The sequence below is a fragment of the Cryptomeria japonica genome, chromosome 9 (genome assembly GCF_030272615.1).
Source record: "Cryptomeria japonica chromosome 9, Sugi_1.0, whole genome shotgun sequence".
Classification (NCBI taxonomy): domain Eukaryota; kingdom Viridiplantae; phylum Streptophyta; class Pinopsida; order Cupressales; family Cupressaceae; genus Cryptomeria; species Cryptomeria japonica.
Window position 1 is genome coordinate 231,670,972 of NC_081413.1, and position 7,139 is coordinate 231,678,110.

Here is a 7,139-nt window from a genome sequence, read left to right on the forward strand (position 1 = left end):
AGTCTTTCCATCTCTTCCTATGCTAATCTCCCTCTCTTTCTCTCTATCTCTCTCTCTCTGCTTTTCCCTCTCTCTCTCTTTCTCACTCCTCTCTCTATCCCTCTCTCTTTTTCTCTCTCTCTCTCTCTCTCTCCTTATCCTATTCTCCCTCTTACTCCCATCTGCCTCTCTCTCTCTCTCTCTCTCTCTCTCGCTCTCTGTCTCTCTCTCACTATCTCTCATTATCCTTGTCTTTCCCTCTCTTCCTATCCTAGTCTTTCCATCTCTTCCTATGCTAATCTCCCTCTCTTTCTCTCTATCTCTCTCTCTCTGCTTTTCCCTCTCTCTCTCACTCCTCTCTCTCTCTCTTTCTCTCTCTCTCTCTCTCCTTATCCTGTTCTCCCTTTTACTCCCATCTCCCTCTCTCTCTCTCTCATTCCTCTCTCTCTCTCTCTTTGTCTCTCTCTCTCTTTCTCCTCTCTCTCTATGTTTCTATCTCTCTCTCTTGTTATCCTAGTCTTTCCCTCTCTTCCTATCCTAGTCTTTCCATCTCTCTCTTTCTCCTCTATCTCTATCTCTGTCTCTCTCTCTTGTTATCCTAGTCTTTTCCTCTCTTCCTATCCTAGTCTTTCCATCTCTTCCTATCCTAATCTCCCTCTCTCTCTCTCTCTCTCTCATTATCCTAGTCTTTCCATCTCTTCCTATTCTAATCTTCCTCCCTCTCTTGGTCTCTATCTTTGTCTTTGTCTCTCTGTCTCTCTGTCTCTTTCTCTCTCTCCCCCCTCTCTCTCTCTTACCCCGTCCCTCCCTCCAAGCTCTCCCTATCTATCTCCACCCCCATCTCTCACTATCTCTCTCTGTCTTTTTGTCTCTATGTCTCTCTCTCTCTCTAACTGTCTCTCTTTCTCCTCTCTCTCTTTCTCTCTCTTCTTCTCCCCCTCTATCCTTTTCCTAATCTCCCTCTCTCTCTCTCTCTCCCTCTCTCTCCGTCTCCCCCTCTCCATTTCCCAATCTACCTATCTCTCTGCTCCTCATTCTCTCTATCTCTCCTCTTCCTATCCCCTACTCACTCTCTCTCTCTCTCTCTTGTTATCCTAGTCTTTTCTCCTCTTCCTATCCTAGTCTTTCCAGCTCTTCCTATCCTAATCTCCCTCCCTCTCTCTCTCTCTGTCTATCTCTCTCTATCTCTTTCTCTCTCTCTCCCCCTCTCTCTCTCTCTTACCCCATCCCTCCCTCCATCCTCTCCCTCTCTATCTCCACCCCAATCTCTCTCTCTCCCCCTCTCTTTCTCTCTCTTACCCACTCCCTCCCTCCATCGTCTCTCTCTCTCTCTCTCCCCTTATCCTAGTCTTTCCATCTCTTCCTATCCTAATCACCCTCTCTCTTTGTCTCTCTCTATCTCTGTCTCTCTCTCCCCCCTCTCTCTCTTTCTTACCCCATCCCTCCCTCCATCCTCTCTCTCTATCTCCACCCCCATCTCTCTCTCTCTCCCCACTCTCTTTCTCTATCTTACCCACTCCTCCCTCCATCCTCTCTCTCTCTCCCTATCTCTCTCTCTCTCCGCTTATCCTAGTCTTTCCATCTCTTCCTATCCTAGTCTTTCCATCTCTTCCTATCCTAATCTCCCTCTCTCTCTATCTCTCTCTCTCTCTCTCTGTCTCTCTTTCTCCTATGTCTTTGTCTCTCTCTCTCTATCTCTCTCTCTCCCCTTATCCTAGTCTTTCCATCTCTTCCTATCCTAGTCTTTCCATCTCTTCCTATCCTAATCTCCCTCTCTCTCTCTCCATTTCCAAACTTCCCTCTCTCTCTCTCACTCTTTCTCTCTCTCTCTCTCATGTTATCCTAGTCTCTCTCTCTCTTTCTCCTCTCTCTATCTCTCTCTATTTCTCCTCTCTCTCCCTATCTCTTTGTCTCTATCTATCTCTCTCTCTCTCGCTCTCATTATCCTAGTCTTTCCCTCTCATCCTATCCTAGTCTTTCCATGTCTTGCTATCCTATTCTCCCTCTCTCTCTCTCTCTCTTTGTCCTTATCCTATTCTCTCCCTCTCTCTCCCTCTCCCCCTCTCCATTTCCCAATCTCCCTATTTCTCTCCTCCTCTTTCTCTCTATCTCTCCTTCTCTTCCTATTCCCTATTCTCTCTCTCTCTCCCCTTCTCTTACTATCCCCTACTCTCTCTCTCTCTCTTGTTATCCTAGTCTTTGCATCTCTTTCTATCCTAGTATTTCCATCTCTTCCTATCCTAATCTCCCTCCCTCTCTCTCTCTCTCTTTCTCTTCCTATCCCCTACTCTCTCTCTCATTATCCTAGTCTTTCCCTCTCTTCCTATCCTAGTCTTTCCATCTCTTCCTATCCTAATCTCCCTCCCTCACTCTCTCTCTCTCTCTCTCCTCTTCCTATCCCCTACTCTCTCTCTCTCTCTTGTTATCCTAGTCTTTCCTTCTCTTCCTATCCTAGTCTTTCCATCTCTTTGTATCCTAATCTCCCTCTCTCTCTCTCTCTCTTTATCTCCTCTCTCTCTCTTTGTGTGTCTCTCTCTTTCTCATCTCTCTCTATCTTTGTCTCTCTCTCTCTCTCTATTTCTCTCTCTCTCTCCATTTCTCAACTTCCCTCTCTCTCTCTCTCTCTCTCTCCATTTTCCAACTTCTCTCTCCCTTGTTATCCTAGTCTTTCCCTCTCTTCCTATCCTAGTCTTTCCATCTCTTCCTATCCTTATCTCCCTCTCTCTCTCTCTATCTCTCTCTTTCTCTCTCTGTATCCTTTTCCCTCTCTCTCTCTCTCTCTCCATTTCCTAACTTCGCTCTCTCTCCCTCTACCCATCTCCTTTTACCAATCTCCCCCTCTCCATCTCCCTCTCCCCATCTCCTTTTCCTAATCACCCCCCCTCTCTCTCTCTCTCTCCCCTTATCCTAGTCTTTCCATCTCTTCCTATCCTAAACTCCCTCTCTCTCGCTGTGTGTCATTGTGTGTGTCTCTCTCACTCCTCTCTCTCTCTCTTTCTCCTCTCTCTGTGTCTCTGTGTCTCTCTGTCTCTCTATCTCACTCTCTCTCTCCATTTCCCTCTCTCTCTCTCCATATCCAAACTTCCCTCTCGCTCTCTGTCTCTATCTCTCTCTCTCTCCCTTTCCTCCTCTCCATTTCCCAATCTCCCTATCTCTCTCCTCATCTTCCTCTCTATCTGTCGTTCTCTTCCTATCAACTATTCTCTCTCTCTCTCTCCCCCTCTCTCTCTCATAATCCTAGTCATTACCTCTCTTCCTATCCTAGACTTTCCATCTCTTCCTATCCTAATCTATCTCTCTCTCTCTGCATTTCCCTCTCTCTCTCTCTCTCTCCCCTTATCCTATTCACTCCCTCTCTCTCCCTCTCCCCCTCTCCATTTCCCAATCTCAATATCTCTCTCCTCCTCTTTCTCTCTATCTCTCCTCTTCCTATCCCCTATTCTCTCTCTCTCTCTTCCTATTGTATTCTCCCTCTTACTCCCCTCTCCCTCTCTCTCTCTCTCTCTCTCTTTCTCTCTGTCTCTCTGTCTCTCTCACTCCTCTCTCTCTCTCTTTGTCTCTCCGTCCCTTTCTCCTCTCTCTCTTTGTGTCTATCTATGTCTCTCTCTCTTGTTATCCTACTCTTTCCCTCTCTTCCTATCCTAGTCTTTCCATCTCTCTCTCTCTCCTCATCCTATTCTCTCCCTCTCCCTCTCCCCCTCTCCATTTCCCTATCTCCCTATCTATCTCCTCCTCTTTCTCTCTATCTCTCCAACTCTTCCTATCCCCTATTCTCTCTCTCTCTCTCTCTCCCTATCCTATTCTCCCTCTTGCTCCCCTCTCCCTCTCTCTCTCCCTCTCCCCCTCTCCTTTTCCTAACACCCTCTCTCTCTATCTCTCTCTCTTTCTCCTCTCTCTCTCTCCTTCTCTCTCTCTCACTCTCTCTCTCTTTGCTTTTCCCTCTCTCTCTCTCTCCATTTCCCAACTTCCCTCCATCTCTCTCTCCCCCTCTCCTTTTCTTAATCACCCTCTATCTCTCTCTCTTTCTCTCTCTCTCTCTGTCTCTCTGTCTCTCTCTCTTTCTCTCTCTCTCTATCTCTCTCTCTCTCTTTCTCGTTATCCTAGTCTTTCCCTCTCCCTCTTTCTCCTCTCTCTGTCTCTCCCTCTCTCTCTCTCTCTTTCTCTCTCCTTATCCTATTCTCTCCCTCTCTCTCCGTCTCCCCCTCTCCATTTCCCAATCTCCCTATCTGTCTCCTCCTCTTTCTCTCCTTCTCTTCCTATCCCTTATTATCTCTCTCTGTCTCTATCTATCTCTCCCTATCCTATTCTCCCTCTTGCTTCCCTCTCCCTCTCTCTCTTTCCTTCTCTCCCTCTATGCTTTTCCTAATCTCCCTCTCTCTATCTCTCTCTCTCTCTCTCTCTCTCTCTCTCTTTGTCCTTATCCTATTCTCTCCCTCTCTCTCCCTCTCCCCCTCTCCATTTCCCAATCTCCCTATCTGTCTCCTCCTCTTTCTCTCTATCTCTCCTGCTCTTCCTATCCCCTATTCTCTCTCTCTCTCTGTCTCTCCTTCTCTTCCTATCCCCCTACTCTCTCTCTCTTGTTATCCTAGTCTTTGTGTCTCTTTCTATCCTAGTCTTTCCATCTCTTCCTATCCTAATCTCCCTCCCTCTCTCTCTCTCTCCTTCTCTTCCTATCCCCTACTCTCTCTCTCTCGTTATCCTAGTCTTTCCCTCTCTTCCTATCCTAGTCTTTCCATCTCTTCCTATTCTAATCTCCCTCCCTCACTCTCTCTCTCTCTCCTTCTCTTCCTATCCCCTACTATCTCTCTCTCTCTCTTGTTATCCTATTCTTTCCTTCTCTTCCTATCCTAGTCTTTCCGTCTCTTTGTATCCTAATCTACCTCTCTCTCTCTCTCTCTCTCTCTCTCTCTTTATCTCCTCTCTCTCTCTTTGTGTCTCTCTCTCTTTCTCATCTCTCTCTATCTTTGTCTCTCTCTCTCTATTTCTCTCTCTCTTTTTCTCTCTCTCTTTCTTTCTCTCTCTCTCCATTTCTTACTTCCCTCTCTCTCTCTCTCTCTCCATTTTCCAACTTCTCTCTCCCTCGTTATCCTAGTCTTTCCCTCTCTTCCTATCCTAGTCTTTCCATCTCTTCCTATTCTAATCTCCCTCTCTCTCTCTGTATCTCTCTCTTTCTATCTCTGTCTCCTTTTCCCTCTCTCTCTCTCTCTCTCCATTTCCTAACTTCCCTCTCTCTCCCTCTACCCATCTCCTTTTACCAATCTCCCCCTCTCCTTTTCCTAATCACCCTCTCTCTCTTTCTCTCTCTCTCTCTCTCTCTCCCCTTATCCTAGTCTTTCCATCTCTTCCTATCCTAGTCTTTCCATCTCTTCCTATCCTAATCTCCCTCTCTCTCTCACTGTGTGTCTTTGTGTCTCTCTCTCTCTCACACCTCTCTCTGTCATTCTCCTCTTTCTCTATCTCTCTGTCTCTCTGTCTCTCTCTCTCACTCTCTCTCTCCATTTCCCTCTCTCTCTCTCTCCATATCCAAACTTCCCTCTCGCTCTCTCTCTCTCTCCCCTTATCCTAGTCTTTCCATCTCTTTCTATCCTAATCTCCCTCTCTCTCTTGCTGTGTGTCTTTGTGTGTGTCTCTCTCACTCCTCTCTCTCTCTCTTTCTCCTCTCTCTGTGTCTCTGTGTCTCTGTGTCTCTCTATCTCACTCTCTCTCTCCATTTCCCTCTCTCTCTCTCTCCATATCCAAACTTCCCTCTCTCTCCCTTTCCTCCTCTCCATTTCCCAATCTCCCTATCTCTCTCCTCATCTTCCTCTCTATCTATCCTTCTCTTCCTATCAACTATTCTCTCTCTCTCTCTCCCCCTCTCTCTCTTGTAATCCTAGTCTATACCTCTCTTCCTATCCTAGACTTTCCATCTCTTCCTATCCTAATCTATCTCTCTCTCTCTCTACATTTCCCTCTCTCTCTCTCTCTCCTTATCCTATTCTCTCCCTCTCTCTCCCTCTCCCCCTCTCCATTTCCCAATCTCCCTATCTCTCTCCTCCTCTTTCTCTCTATCTCTCCTCTTCCTATCCCCTATTCTCTCTATCTCTCTTCTTATCATATTCTCCCTCTTACTCCCCTCTCCCTCTCTCTCTCTCTCTCACACTCCCTCTCTCTCTCTCTCACTCCTCTCTCTCTCTTTGTCTCTCTATCCCTTTCTACTCTCTCTCTGTCTCTGTCTATGTCTCTCTCTCTTGTTATCCTACTCTCTCCCTCTCTTCCTATCCTAGTCTTTCCATCTCTCTCTCTCTTTCTCTCCTCATCCTATTCTCTCCCTCTCTCTCCCTCTCCCCCTCTCCATTTCCCAATCTCCCTATCTATCTCCTCCTCTTTCTCTCTATCTCTCCAACTCTTCCTATCCCCTATTCTCTCTCTCTCTCTCTCTCTCTCTATCTCCCCTTATCCTATTCTTTCCATCTCTTCCTATCCTAATCTCCCTCTCTCTCTCACTGTGTGTCTTTGTGTGTCTCTCTCCCTCACTCCTCTCTCTCTCTCTCTCTTTCTCCTCTCTCTTTGTCTCTTTGTCTCTCTCTCTCTCTCTCACTCTCTCTATCCCTTTCCCTCTCTCTCTCTCTCCATATCCAAACTTCCCTCTCACTCTCTGTCTCTATTTCTCTCTCTCCCTTTCCTCCTCTCCATTTCCCAATCTCCCTATCTCTCTCCTCATCTTCCTCTCTATCTATCCTTCTCTTCCTATCAACTATTGTCTCTCTCTCTCTCTCCCCCTCTCTGTCTCGTAATCCTAGTCTTTACCTCTCTTCCTAACCTATACTTTCCATCTCTTCCTATCCTAATCTATCTCTCTCTCTGCATTTCCCTCTCTCTCTCTCTCTCTCCCCTTATCCTATTCTCTCCCTCTCTCTTCCTCTCCCTGTCTCCATTTCCCAATCTCCCTATCTCTCTCCTCCTCTTTCTCTCTATCTCTCCTCTTCCTATCCCCTATTCTCTCTCTCTCTTCTTATCGTATTCTCCCTCTTACTCCCCTCTCCCTCTCTCTCTCTCTCTCGCTCTTTGTCTCTCTCTCTATCTCTCTCCTCTCTCTCTCTCTTTGTCTCTCTGTCCCTTTCTCCTCTCTCTCTGTGTCTCTATCTATGTCTCTCTCTCTTGTTATCCTACTCTTTCCC